Source organism: Ambystoma mexicanum, chromosome 5p (genome assembly GCF_040938575.1).
Source record: "Ambystoma mexicanum isolate Mex_15411 chromosome 5p, UKY_AmexF1_1, whole genome shotgun sequence".
Classification (NCBI taxonomy): Eukaryota; Metazoa; Chordata; class Amphibia; order Caudata; family Ambystomatidae; genus Ambystoma; species Ambystoma mexicanum.
In genome coordinates, this window is record NC_090930.1 from 358,361,329 (window position 1) to 358,376,664 (window position 15,336).

A 15,336-nucleotide genomic window follows, 5' to 3' on the forward strand; every position below is an offset into this window, starting at 1 on the left:
GCCCGAGTAGGCCTCAAACAAGAGCTCCCGTGGGCATTAACAAAGCAAGAGTCAGGTTGCTGATCCTGCAGAAAGAACCCGATGGAGCAACCAGACAAGGTCGCAATGTTGCAAGCCCACATCCAAGAACAAATCATCAAAGGCACGATGTTGCAACCTCGCACTCCGCGTACCAACGTTAAAGTCATATCTACAAATTAAACCAGACACACAGTGGAAAAGCAATATTAATTGTGCAGAATTCTGCCTCAAACACGGTCCCGCCTCACGTGACCAAGCCGAATCTGACGAGATGCCAAAACCCAGGAGAGAAAAGGCGTATGGGTCCCTCACTACGAGACACAGGCCGAGACACTTGAAAGGCTCAATGGACACCTGCTACAGTGGGAGCGGTCAGCCTTCCACCTATGAATAAATCCTCACATTGTCTGCACGTACCCATATTGAAACATTGTTGCAAACACAGGTACACCGAGAGCTGGGAACAACGGTGGTCCCAGGCTGGGGAGCTCACGGATGCACCAATCAGAACATGGGGCTCTTATCTCAGACGTCAGTAACATTAGCCAATCCTCAGGAGCCTTCATGTAACAATTCTTATGTATCCAATTATAGGGACAACCCAGATATACCACCTGACTACACCTTGTCCACTAATATCATTCTCTATATGTGTACTATACTAACCCTACCACTCAAGCAACCAATTAAGAGTGGCGATAGGTTTTTTGTTAACTTTCTGAAGTGACGCAAGTAGCGCGTCATAATGCAGTAAAAAGGGCCTGCGAGCCCCACGATTATGTGTGTGTCAGGACGAACGCGTACGCTCCTCGACCCATCCCTGCCGTTTGCATAATAAACAGCAGAGTCGCCTTGCTCCTTGTGTGTGTCTCATACTCTATCTCATCTGGGATATACGGGAGGAGTTGGGGCCTCCCTGCCCGGAGGTCTGCGGACGGCCCGGCCGACCCCGGCAGAATTTCCCCCCCGACAAGCCCTGCTTATTTGTTAGCTGTGTGGAAATGAGCTGCCCTTCACATCAGATGGGGTGAACTTTGATGATAGGAAACAACGCTGCATTCAGCCACAGAGAAGAATCCTTCAAGTGAATCTCTCCTTTCTATACAGCTAACCTTGAGGTTCGTATGTGTGTACAAAAGAAAATGAACTGAAGGATGATTGGTTCAGAGAGAACATATCATACATGACAAATAGAAATTCATGTTATTTACAGCGCACAATGAAACATCTACTGTAGTTAAAAACATATCACTTGCATTGTTTTGATTTCTATGATTTCGTTGGCTGTCTTTGTAAGTTTGTAAGGCATGTTAAAATTCAATTTTTATTAACGTCAGGGACGTCATTTCACCAAAATGCCAGAGGTAGCAGAAATGACATCACACAACCCTTGACCCCCTAGTGACATCACAGGAAGTGATGTCATTTGACCCCACCCCGAAGTGATATCGCGGGATGCGATGGTGCACAACCTTTCACCCGTTGACAAAACAGGAAGTGCTCTCACAAAGCATTGTACACTACAAAACATATGGTTACGATATCGCTATAGTGTGATGTACATTTCATACAAGAATGGATCGCTATATGTATCATTAAGATCAGTGTATATAGGCCCACATTACCAAATTACTGTGAATGCAAGCAGACGTCAATGACCAAATGATAATGATGTGTTATTATATAGCACTTATGCTTAAGCGCTTTATATAGAAAAAATATACACCCACTATCACCCAACCTGTGTTGGTACTCATTTATTGACCTCAGAAGGATGAAAGGCTGAGTTGAGTCTTTTAAGAACAGACTAAATCAGTGACTCACCCCTTGAAGTGTGCCTGAAATAAACCTTTAATTAGTCTAGCAATTATTGTATAGAATTCCAGAAAGAAACATTTTTTGGTATTCCTATTCTTTCTTATTGAGGGTCAGCGCTGAAAGTGTTAGACTTACGTCACTCCTTTTCTTCTTTTTCTTCTTTTTTTTAAGGAGCTTTAACAAGAAAGCCAGCCACTCCAGAACTAAAGAGCCTCATGGTGCTGGCCACAGCCCATGAGCTTACATTACAAAAAAAAATAAAAACTTTTTTTTTCTTTTTTTCTAGAGGTTGCCAGGGTGACCACAGAGGACACAAGGGAGACCTCAGAAGTCCCAGTTGCGACCTCTGGCGACCCCAAAATGACGTCCCTGATTAATGTACCTCCAAATTGCTGAGAGAGGTGGTTAGGGGAGTCTTCAATGTCAATGTTCACAGTAGCTACTCACACCCACACCATCACGCTTTCCTGTCCCCTTCCTCTTCCTTTGCCATCTTAATTTCTTGGGATGGTTGCGTGATAAAAAAGATGAGAACATTGAAATGGAATTGATAAACATTGTATTAATCTATCCAAGGTATGACCCCACTGTATCTATCTTCCTCTATCCAACTCTCCAAGCCTTCTTGTAATCTTCGATCTGCCTCCTCAACTGCGCTTGCAGCTCCCTGCACTCGCTGTGCTTCCTCTCGTTTCTCTCTTCTTGCTCCACTTGCATGGAATTCTCTTCCCACGGTCATCCGAAAAATAGTAGACACGGATTTGTTCCAAACCAAACTAAAAGCCTATCTCCTAGCCTTAGAGTTACCCTCTTAGCCTACCTTCCATCTGCCTGCTAGCACACATACCTCACTTCCTATGCCTCCACTCTAGCACTTGGCCCACCAGGGTCACATCTTAAGCAAAGCTGGCCAATATGCTACCTGCACTTAATTATGTCCACAGTTGGTTTCCTTAATCTATGTATGTTCACTTATGTATTGTCCCAAGTGACTGTTCCATTGACTCCCCTCCACAACCTGGTCGGAATACCCCTCAAACTCACTCCATTGTAAGAAGCTTGCTACTGCACATTAATTTAAGATCAAAAGAGCACTGTTCCATCTATAAATTAATTAATTTAGGTGAACACAGCTGGGGAGCAAAAGGGCATGTGACAAAATATGAAGTGTGGAGGAGAGAAACATAATAAATAGGGGTGGGGCAGCAAGAGAAAGGAGTACCTTCAAAAGGGATTGAGAAGGCTAAAGCAGGAGGAAAGAGAACACCCATTGCTGGAGGCTGGAAAGGAAGGGGAGTGATATTGAGGGTTAGTGAATAAAGAAAAGGGGGTGGAGGAAAAGGCAAAGAAGAGTAAAAAAGAGAAAAACACAGTAAATAGGCATCTACCTATCGGCAATTGAACTGCTCACAACTGTTAAATATTATAGAGCAATTCGAGAAGTAAGTGTTTTTGGGAGGAGGATGAAGGGCAGTGAATAATCCTGAGGGGGGGCAGAAGAGAAAGGAGGAGAGGGCAAAGTAGACAAGGAGAAGACAGCAGCAGGAAGCAAGAAAGCCAAGGAGGGAAGAGCGGGGACAGAAGGAGAAGGAAAGAAATTGATGAGGCAAGGGAAACGTCTATCAAAGAGGAGAAGATTGGCCTGAGGGCCTTGGACCAACACGGTGCCATTCCGGTAAACATTAATGATGACCTTAGAGGAGTCGAAGGAGTCCAGGAGGGCCTCCCACCAAGTGCCACCATTAATGGGAGAAGAAGAGAAAAGAGAAAGCACCAAGACCATATGAAGAGTCCATAAGTCTGGCGAGGGAACGACAAAGAGCATGTCGGTGAGGGTTTGCCTAGAGGAAGCACTGGTATAGGTGTCAGCGATAGGGAGGTCTGGGTTGGAAATTTCTTCCTACCAGATTTAGTGAGGAGAGCAGGATAGTCGATAGAGGAGCAGTTAGAAAAGATAGGAGAGACAGAGAGCACCAGTAGGTAGGGAGAGGAGAGAAGAGGAAGAGTGGAAGGAGGGGGCAGGGGAAACACTAGGGAAGGACGCAGGGAGGGGTGCAAGCAGACAAGACAAACAATTGAACAAAAATACAAGGGCTCAGACAGTAGTAGAACAGTTTGCTAAGTGAACATGTTGAAAGAAGGCAAGAACCAAAGAAAGCACTACTTTCAAAATGTAGTATAACAACCGAGACATTTATTTCCTCTCACAACAATCTGGATCAATGCTCAGGGTCTCCCTTAGCTCACCTCCCCCCTGGCCAATGTTCACTCAAAGGATCCAAATACCTTTCCCCACTTTGCCTTACCACCCAGATATGTGATGCTGTCCACATTTAAATGCCATGCCAGCCCATGCGCAGTTGCCCTAACAGGTGTTATTAAAAAATATATATATATATATATTTATTGTTTAAAGCAAACCTTTACAATTACATTCCATTCCGTAATTTAATTACAAATAAACAAAACACTCAAACCAACTTCTTATCTTCCCAACTTCCTATCTGTACACATTATAATTTAAAGAAAACAAAAAAGAATTCCCTAACGAGAGCCTAAAAGTGTCCCAATAAAACATCATCACAATGTATTCTAATACCTCTAAAATACATATGGACAATCAGCGTAATAATCATTGCCATAATACCATATATGTATTGCAACTATTACCTCAAACAATGCTTCCCAATCTGAGTAGTTCCAATTTCTGTAAAAATGTCGGCAGTGCAATAATTATTGTGACTGATTGCTCCCCGCAAATGCTTCAGATTAGTTATTTGGTCCTCATTACAAGTTTGCCAATTTAGGAAAAATGCTTGTAAAAGTGGAGGTAATGCTGTGACCAGCACATTTCCCGCACCAGCAAACCGGGGATTCCCTGATTTACCTCCAACCAAGAGCTGGAGGTGAGTCAGTCCCCCACTGGCAAAAAACAGCGAGTATTTCTGGCACTGGTATTACCAGTGCCGAAAATATTGGCAATCCTCTCCATGAATTCCTGTATATGGAGTGGGGATTTACTGCGCTTTCCGCCACTGTAATATCCCGGTAATTCTGGACTACCAGGCCGTATAAATGGTTAGTCAGTTTGCTGGAATCCTGGTGGAATTAATGCCGGGATACTTGCGAACGTGTAACGAGGGCATTGTCTTTACCCTTGATATATGCCTCTGGCTATGTTAATTTTGGCTATGATTTAGACAATAATTATGTTTTTGGCCGCTAATACCTTTTACATACCTCCTCCCCTCTTCTGCAAAGCCACATTAGGAAAGCTACTAGCTGAAATGTGTGGATGTTGCCAAAGTAGTAACTTTCTACATAAAAAAAAAAAAAAACTCCTGTGTGTATTGGAGAGAAATACTGACGATGTTAACAGGGTAAAGCATACAGAAAAGGGATATGGCATCAGACACAAAGACAGAATTTGGAAAGTAACGTTTGGTTCACATAAAGAAAATTTGGTTCCACCTAAGTCATTGGGCAAATAAGTAATATCTTATCAACTTTGAACATTAGTGAAGAGTACTATCTGTTGTGAACGGTTTGTGTTGGTTTCCCCTATGCTACCCAATGCAGAGGAAAAAACAAGAAGTAGGACAGAATGCAGAGCATGCACTACATAGTCTACAGGTGCATCACACAGAAACCTGGGAAGCTTATGGAATTAAAACAGCATGTCAAGATGCACTAATCTAGTCATAGTATGTTTGAGTCTGTCCTGATTCTATGCAGGGAAATATAATGCATTCGTGTGAGCATACATAAGTATGACTTTAATGGTAGCATGGCAGATGTAAAAGTGACATAGGAAATGTATGTATTTTATTTATTTATTTACTTGACGGTCGTATGGCACCTATACACAGGTGTTTTAAGGTGCCACAAGACAATGGCAGGGGGGTGGGATGGGCAGAGGAGAAAAAAACAATAACAGTACAAAAACACTACTACTAAGCTTTGTGACATTGGGATCGTACAAGTACAGTGACAATGGGGGTCATTCTGAGTGAGGCGGTAAGGAGTTAACGGCGCAGGTAAAGGTACTGGAGCCGTCAACCCCTTACCGCCTAATTACGAGTCTGCTCACGGGAACCCGTTCAGGATGCCTGGTTTTTTACCAGGCACCCTTAGCGGGTCCCGTGAGCAGACCAGGGTGCTAACAACGGGCCGTTATTAACGGGCCCATTGTTAGCACCCTCCCCATTCCCATTGAGCCCTAAGGGGGCTCGAATGGGAAAGGGGATGTACTGGGTCCGGGATATTAATGATGGACTGAGAAGATGAGAAGTATGACAAGAGAGTGTCCTACCTGGTTCCAACGTTAATGGGCGAGGAGGAGAAAGGGGCTAGGATAGAGACCATATGGGAAGTCCATAGGTCAGGATAAGGGACAGTGAAGAGGATGTCAATAATATTCTGTCTGGAGGAAGCATTGACGTAGGTATCATCAATGGGGAGGCAAGAGGTCAGAGAGATATATGTCCCTGATAAGTCCCTGCTAGAGGGCAGAAAGTGTAGCAGGAGGAGCAACTGAGGCCACACAGGTGACAACTGAAAAGGTGGCTTCAAAATTCTAAGTACATTAGAATTAACTCAAATCAATGGGACCATGTAAATAAAGGAGCTGCCTAACAAACACAGACAGATATTCATGCCAGGAATGAAGAGAGTAAAATACCTATTTAAAGTGTTTTAAACATATTTCAATCAGAAATTCGACTGATATAAATATATCCTCAGTTCTTTGGAAGCAATGTATGATTCGTATGCCTTATTTCTGTTAAAGCAATTAATTACAAGGTAAAATATGCTGCATACCACTGTTTTTCTCTATATTATACTTCTCCTTTCATGGTACAAAATAAATAAATGGAATGATGAATGTCTTCTGCCCAGGTTGTGATTTAAAACATTGCTGATAGTGGTATCTACTGGGGAAATACAGTGGTGTTGCAAGCCATCTTTTAATTTGCATTACCACTTGTAGAAATCAAGTCAAGGAAGTCTGACATGGTACCGTTGGCAGAAGCACGACTTAAGGATAATTTTAGGACACTGATGTTGTTAAAAGTACTAAAGCTTGGCAATGGACAGAATAATGACTGCAAAAAGGTAGACCTTGCAAAACAAGTTCTGATTCAGCTGAGCTAGGCTCTGTTGCTTCTTGAAACTATGCACTTCAAAATATAATAGTCTTAATGTCAAGGATTTGGTGGGCAAAAATGGTTGAGCATCAAGTGAAGATACAGCATCAATCTGTATAAGTCAAAATAGAATAATTTTAATTTCATAGGTTGAGCAAAAAGGGTTTATTAAAGTAGATTGTGCATGAGAAACGACCCGTTCACAACCACTAACCCAACCAGTGATTTGATGTGAGTTTTTGAATGTTCTGGGTGTGTAGTTGTGTACCTGTGGGCAAAGAATGTAATGAGTGGATGTAAGAGACAGTGTGAGTGACTGGTGGTTGAATGAGAAGTGATGTGTTGTGTGTGTTTGATTGTTCTGGGTGGGTGTGTGCCTGTGTAGGGAATGCAATGAGTAGATGTAAGAAAAGGTGTGAGTGAATGGTGAGTGAATGAGAAGTGATGTGTTGAGTGTTTTTGAATGTTCTTGGTGGGTGAGTGTTTGCCTGTGTAGAGAATGCAATGAGTAGATGGGTGTGTGCCTGTGTAGAAAATGCAATGAGTGGATGGAAGATAATGTGTGTGTGTGTGTGAGTGACTGGAGGGTGTATGAGTATGAATGTGATGGTGTGCTTTTGAAGGTTGTGGGTGGGTAGGTCACCTGTGTGTGGCACCTGTGTAGAAAATGCAATGGGTGGAGGTATGAAAAGGTGTATGATTGAGTGACTGATGGGTGGATGAGTATGAATGTGATGGTGTGTTTTTGAAAGTGCTGTGTGTGTCTGTGTAGGGAATGCAATGAGTGCATGTAAGAGAAGGTGTGAGTGAGCGACTGGTGGGTTAATGAGCATGCATGTGGTAGTGTGTATTTGAATGTTCTGGGTGGGGTTTGGTGTGTGCCTGTGTGGTGAATCCAGTGTGAGTGAGTGTGAGAGGAGATTTATGGGTGAGTGACCGGTAGGTGAAAGGGGATGCATGTGTGTGTAAGGGCCTGGGAGACTGGGGCTCATTGGAGCATTTTTGCCACACCCTTTATTGATTTTGCATGTTTTACTGATATTTCTGGGCAAAGGCAAGTTCCTGTGTGCCATTTCCTGGCTAGACTGGATTGTTGGTTCTGTCAGTCTAGCCATTGCTTACTGTGGCATGACATGCATTACTCAGCATCTTTGAAAAAGCACACCTGATAGTGTTACCTCGCTAGACTGATGTTTTAGCGTAGCGGCTGGTAAATTCTTCACAGTAGCATGACTGTTTAGTAACTGAGCATCTATGATGAATCAAGCAAGATAAGTGATCTTATGGCTCTAGACTAGCTTACATTGGGACCAGTTTGGACAGGTTTTTCTATTGTGCCATGTCACATTTAATGGCTAAACCAATGGGAGTATGTATTTACATAGGAGTAATGCCATATATTGGCAGAGCCAGGTTTGTGCCCAGTGCCAGTAATGATACTATAGAAAAACGTCTTAAAGCGAACATAAGTATGGTCTTATATGGGAATGCTAGCATATGTTGGTGAAGCCAGCATGGAATTGTATGAGCGCACCAGCATACAAATGTTTTTTATACTGGCATATATTTCAGGGACCGGCATGATAATACATTGGGAAATGCCCCGTGCACTTTTGGTGACTTGCATCTATTGTACTTTTTTCATGATTTACGCTACACCATAAAACGATTGTTGGCCTTTTACCCACATTCTTGGCCTCTTGCCCAAATTTTCCCCAAAAGTGTGCTTGTAATGCACAATTTTAACCCATTATTCAAAACATTTACTCTGGGGAGAGAGAAGAATCCTCCCCCCGGGCCCCACCCTAACCCATGTGTGTTAGTTTGGGCTCCCTTGCTGTGCTCAGTCACAATCACGTACTTGTGGCAATATTTACACCCTCCAAAAAAACAACTCACCAGCCACCACCATTTGTGGACCAGGCACTGCCCCCTTCTCTCTATGTTACATTAAAGATTTAAGCTTTGATTGAAAAACATATTTACTGCTTTCAGTGGCATAATCATCATGGGCATTCCGCACACATGGTGGTCTAAACCGGCCCGGGTGTGGCGTGCCCGGTGCTTTGAGGAGCTTGGGAGGAAGGGAGCCTACAGCATGGCTTGCAGGGGACCTGTCAAATTCTGTGCTACACCATTGGGTCCGACAAAGGGGTAGTGTGCAGTGCACGCCTTGAAGTCTGCCAGTGAGTCACCAGGTGAGAAGCAACTTGTGGGTATTTTCAGTTTTAAAGCACTGTGTGATGCTATGAATATTTGTGTGCAGCAATGATATTACGTTAAATGGTATTTTCTGTTTAAAGTCCTCTGGCACCCAGTATTACACTTAAATTTTAAAAACTATGGGGGGTTCTTGGGTATATTGAAAGACACTGTCCCAGGTTTTATACTCCAGCAAAGATAACATTATTATCCAGTCTAATAGATGTCTTCTATCGTAGTGGTAGCTGAATCATATAACCCAGGAATTTAGTTGATACTAAATCCTGGTCAATGATTTAATTTTCAGGCCTTGCTTGTGCAGCACTTTTCTCCTGGTTAAACAGCAGCACAAGCCTCCCCAGGTCATTTTTGTAGCCTGTGTTATAGATTTCAATTACCCTGTCAGAAATACTGCATCATGTATGTTTTACATATAGACCCCACGTCAAATCTGGAAAATGGCATTCCCCAATTGTGTAATCGTGGAAAAAGCATGCCTCCCTCTGTGCCACGGTTCTTATATCTGGCTGAAATAAGAGCATCTGGAAACATGGGTGCAAGATGCATCTAAACAATCTGAAGGTAATTTCCCATCACTTTCTGTGATGTCATGAGGGATCAAGGGTCATGTGATGTCACTTCCACTACCCCTTGCATTTTGGTGAAATTGCGTACATGCCACCAAATTGTTAACTTTGTCCTGCTACTCTAAGTGATATACCAGTAATACATGTCATATGGTAAGGACTGTTGACCTGAAGTCCATTTAATGTATACCTGTAGCCCCTAGCAACATACAAGTGCTTTGTTTATTCCTGAAGTGAACTATTGGCTCAATAAATCCCTAGAATAAAATTTTAAAAAAATAAAAACAAACATTTCACACATTGCTAATTATGACTTCTTGTTGGTATAAATCTACTCACTCAAAATGTGCATTTATAAATCTTGTTCCCACTGGACATGCAGTTTAAGATCTACGGCAGTGTTAATTTCCCTAATAATACAGTGATACACAAAGCCGCTCCTTCTATGAAGTCACTCATGAAACGATGAAAACGGGCTAAAGCAAAAATAGACTTTGAAATGCACGATCTGTTCTTTTCTTCCCAGGGGGCCCGGCTGTAAATCAAGATTCTGTTAAAGATGTCACTCTCCATCGTCCAAATCTCATCATATAACGGCCATTTTCAAAAATAGATCTGACATTTTTATATGTTCTTCTATATCGTATTTAATTCTTAGAAAGCATCGAATTAAAGGTGGAATTCATTAAAAATGTAAGTACTGTGAACTATATAATGTATGAGCATCTAACTGCATTAGGTTTATGAGACTATTGACTTTGCGATTGCATCTTGGATAATAACAGAGACACTTTTAGGTATTCTGCCATTGTTTTTGTGGAGCAGAACCTTAAAACTGTCCGGTATACATTGTGCATACAACAAATACCCAACAACAGGACAAATGCCTGACAATAAAGAAGTGTTGTGTTGCTTTTACTGTATTTTAAATGCGCTTTGTGGACACCCTTCCTGTCAACTGCAAACTGTAGCGATAACTAACTTTTTATAGAGTGCTTGTCAACATGATATAGTATTGAAATGAATTGATCCTTGAGGGGTGTCACTTTAATCAGCTTTATGTTCGAGAATAAAATCATGAAATCCTCGGTAGACGTTGCTGAGATTCGAATATGTGATGTGCCGGGTGGACACAGCTAACTCTAATGAGTCCTTAACTTGCTGTGCTATCATCTGCTGGAGATTGTGGTCAATGCTGCATCTATATTATTTGATTTAAATTCATCACTGAATTCTGCAATTTCATTGGGCTATATGTCACTATTATATGGATGCATTCATTTGTATTTGTTTTTTTGTGTTTTATATTTGCTCTGTAAAATGAATGTGAATCTCACTCATCATTGCAATTCATGTGTTGGCTCTCTGCTGGGACTAGAAAAATGGGCCAGTTTGGCATCCACTGCAATGTTGCAAAATCATAGAGAAACCTCATCTTCAAAGTGTATGTTCTAAACGTTTTACACAAGTTAATGTAGCAGACACACGAAATGCCGTGAGACACTTATAAATGGGGAGAGTTTGAGTGGCATGATGACAGGGTCTGAGAAGGGGGAGGGTGGACATGTACCAGGAACAATTCACTGGACAAACCTAGGAGAAGTAAGTGTCTGTGGGTGGGCAGTCTAGCCAGCTAAGCATGAGGTGTGACCTCAAACTATTAAGAGCTAATGTGGTCTGGCAATCAGAGTGAGGTCCGACTAGCAGTGAGGGAATGTGTAACCTGTAAGGCTTCAGAGGCGAGTCAAGAGGATAGCTCAGAAGCGAGGAGGCGGAATTGCAATTTGCTTTTGAACACATTGTTAAGGACACTTGTTTTCAAGTAAGCAGAGCAAGAAGTGGCCTGAAAGAGCAAAAACGAGGGGAAGCACAGGATGAGCAAGGTGCACCAAGGGTGGTGGAGGAGGCAAAGAGGAAGGTGCAAGATGGTTTGCACGGCTTGATAGAAGTGGATAAATGTGGTGGTGCATTATCATGGTTGGATTTATGCTCCAGTAGGAGAAATTTGAATCTTATGTACTGGATTTGCTCATGGCTTTAAGATTCATTTGATCTTTTTATGTTTTGTTTTTCTTTACTCACCAAATGATCGTTGTTAGTGTTAACCTGGCTGGCTGTGTTTTTTTCAACAGAATTCCTATAGAGCGGTCCACACAATAGTAGGATTCAACGAGTGGTCCAAATGTACAGGATACAAGTCACCCAGGTCTCATGCACCAGTATGCCATGTGACCTTAATGCAAGGGTCAATGTCACACAATATTTAATTTATTTAATGTGGATACTTTGAATTCAAAGTTAACACATGATTAAAAAAAAGCATTTAAATACCATATAAACAAACATACATACATCTTCAACAATACTCAATACATTTCATACTGTTCATCGACTTTTACAATATCATACATACATATTTAAAAATCATCCCTAAAAAAACTTAATGTTAAAAACTGTTAGGCCTCACTACGCAGTCAATATACATCACACAGGAGCCAGGGTCTGGGTAACCGTCCCTTTATTCATCTCTATGGTTTCTGCTCCTTCCCTTATCCCTCCCCTTCCTCCCGCCACCCACTCCCTCCCATCGTCTTGAGTCTCATTCTTAAAGGGACTTTGTTCTTATTCCCTGGTAACACCTCCCCCACACTTCACAAGGAAGCCCGTGGGCTTCATCTATTCTATGAGACATTGGGGTTTCCATGTAGCTTGTTGGGACCAGCCAGGTGACTCGCGAGTCTCGCCTGGCTTATCGAGTTGCAGTACTTCAGTGTCGTCGCTTTTGTCATCTTCATCCGGCTCAAATGCCAGTTCCTCTCTCGGCTCTGGCTCCTCAATGTAGAGCTTCCCGATTAAGGACACGTTCCACATTATCTCACCTTGCTCACCGGTTGCTGTCACCATTGGCCCTTTGATGGTCGTGATCAGAAATGGCTCTGGGTTGTACCGGGAGTCCGTCTTCCTCTGCTGCCTTTATTGCACTAGGACGATCTCGAGTTGTTGTTCTTTGGCTCTCCTCATTTGATCTGCCCATTCTTAATCTCGGGGATAGCTCACGGGCAACATGCTCTCCTTCGAAGCAAGACGACACGGAGCAAGACAGGTTTGATCCCCGGGTCGACACATAGAAACCTATGGGTATTAAGCGCATTATAAATAAACAATCATATCATATCATATCATTCCTTGGCCTTTTTTTTTCTTTTCCGCATCCCTTTCCCGGATCTCTGCATACTGCTCCAGGGTGTAGTCTTCCACTTGGGGAAGGCGGGTCCATGGTCTGTGTTTCACCATGAGTTCTGCGGGTGCTTGTCCTGTCTTCTCATGGGGTGTGTTCCGATAGCTCTGCAACATCTGGCACATTGCTTGCGGTTGTGTCATCTGGTCAAGCACAGCCCTTTGTCTGGTCCACTTGATTGGGGCCATAAATCTTTCCACCATACCGTTGGATTGGGGCACAGTGGTATCAACTTTTGGTGGTGGAAGCCTAGGTCATCAGCAAGTTTCCAAAATTCCTGCTCTTGGAATGGTGAGCCATTATCAGTTCTCACCGTGGCAGGGATACCCCATTCACTGACCAGTTCGTCTTTCACTGGGGCTACATGGTGGAATGCCGTTGACTGTAAAAAGGGAATGAATCCCGGTAGTCACTAGTCCACCTAACAGGATGGGAAAAGTGTCTACTCTGTCTAAACCCGGGGGGGAACACATCAAATTATGAAAAAGACAGAGCTAAAAAAGGCAGGTTGCACGCCCAAATAGGTTCAAAAGAACCCCAGATATCAATTTTAATTTAATACACGTTAAGAATTAGTAAAACACACAAATAGTCACTTCACACAAATTCTGAATACATACAAAAAGATCATAGATCATCACATAAAAAACATAGGATTTCGTCATTCACAACCAAATGTTTGATTAACATCAAATGCAGGATACAGTTAACATATAGCTAGTACTGTATAAGTTTCTAATCATTCTTAGATAACAAAAGTTGTTCTTTCCCTGTGCCAATCCAGGAAAATGCCTCGACATGTTTCTGTTCTTAGGGAATTAATCATAGAACATTCATCAGGAGGGTTGTAATAATCGCGAAAATCCCAATTGATAAAAAGAATTGCTTTGTGAGAGGAACAGTGTGATGTGCACGTGCAACCTGCAGATAAAAAGAAAAAGGGGACAAATAAATAGCTCGAGCTATAGCTACGTTAATTTGTCATATTCCCTAAATGGTGAATAAGAGAACCACAAATCAGATTGTTATTACCTCTCGTGGTGCTCGTGGGGGCTCACAACATGGATTGCTCAAATTAAGGAAGGCTGCCAAATAGTTCACCACCTGTAACTAATACACGAAAAACCTCATTGAGTGTTTTTCCAGTGAGCTAAAAACCGAGCTTGATACATTCAATAGTTACATAAAGGAGGAGCTAATATGAAATACCACATGTATTAACAGTACAACGGTTTGCCAATAGCTCACCTGTATATCCTTTGTTAGGAAGTGGACTGGAACAAAATGAAGATGTTCTTTTACAATTGCTCCGTTAAACACCAAAGGGCCACATACGCAAGGTGTTAACCTCCAATAGGCAAAAACCAACAGTTGCTAGACAGGGAGGCAATATGGGGAACACTCATTAAAATACATACCACAATTTTTAAACAGAAATCTCAAAAAGGAGAATGGATGCCACAACGCTAAGAACTAGGGATGGGACTGGTACCAGTCTATGGTGATTCATTTTACTCACTATCAAGTTAAGACACCGAATTGTCCCATGAGTACTATAACAAACCAATACAATAGCACTAGGATGGTTCATTTATAAAATGACTTCTTAAGTCTCCCTAGATAGAAGTGAAATCCCAAAGGAAATCTATTGTCTGGGAGTTCAAGTAAGTGTGAGAGAGCGAAGGGGGAGAAAAACCTTGCCCGCTATCAAGTACCGGGCCCCAGAAAGCACCACTGTGTTTAGAGTTATTACACAAGCTCAAATCTTACCGTTGTACAATAGAAAGATCTATAGTGTTTGTCGCACGCAATGTAAAAACTGCTGAAGCGGTACACACATAGGGTATCACAACTCGAGTGGTATTCTGCAAAAGGTACAATAAATCAATTATCAATAGCGGGAGTCACGGGCATAACGTGTCACAGAATAATGGAGGTTGCAATGAGCTGTTTCAATGTACCTCGAAAGTATAGATAGCTGTATCTACATAGTACGCGTCTGACACTGGCTCCGCAGGTGAACGCTTCACTACTGAATGAAGGGAGCGCACAGCTAGTAAGCAGGAGTTTATCTGTTTCCATGGGAACGTGGCACGCGCCTCTCTCGGAACGTGAACTAGAACCAAGCGCCGTAAAAAGGTCGGCCATCTTAGGATGGAGTCCGATCTAACACAACCAAGCGTAATATGCTTGTGACATGACGGCCGGCACAATGACAATGACATAAACTGACCTATATAACTAGTAACAGTTCTATTTAACTATACCCGTTATGAAAAATGTGCAGGGTCAGAGCAGAAAAATCTCACCCTATAACCGGCGG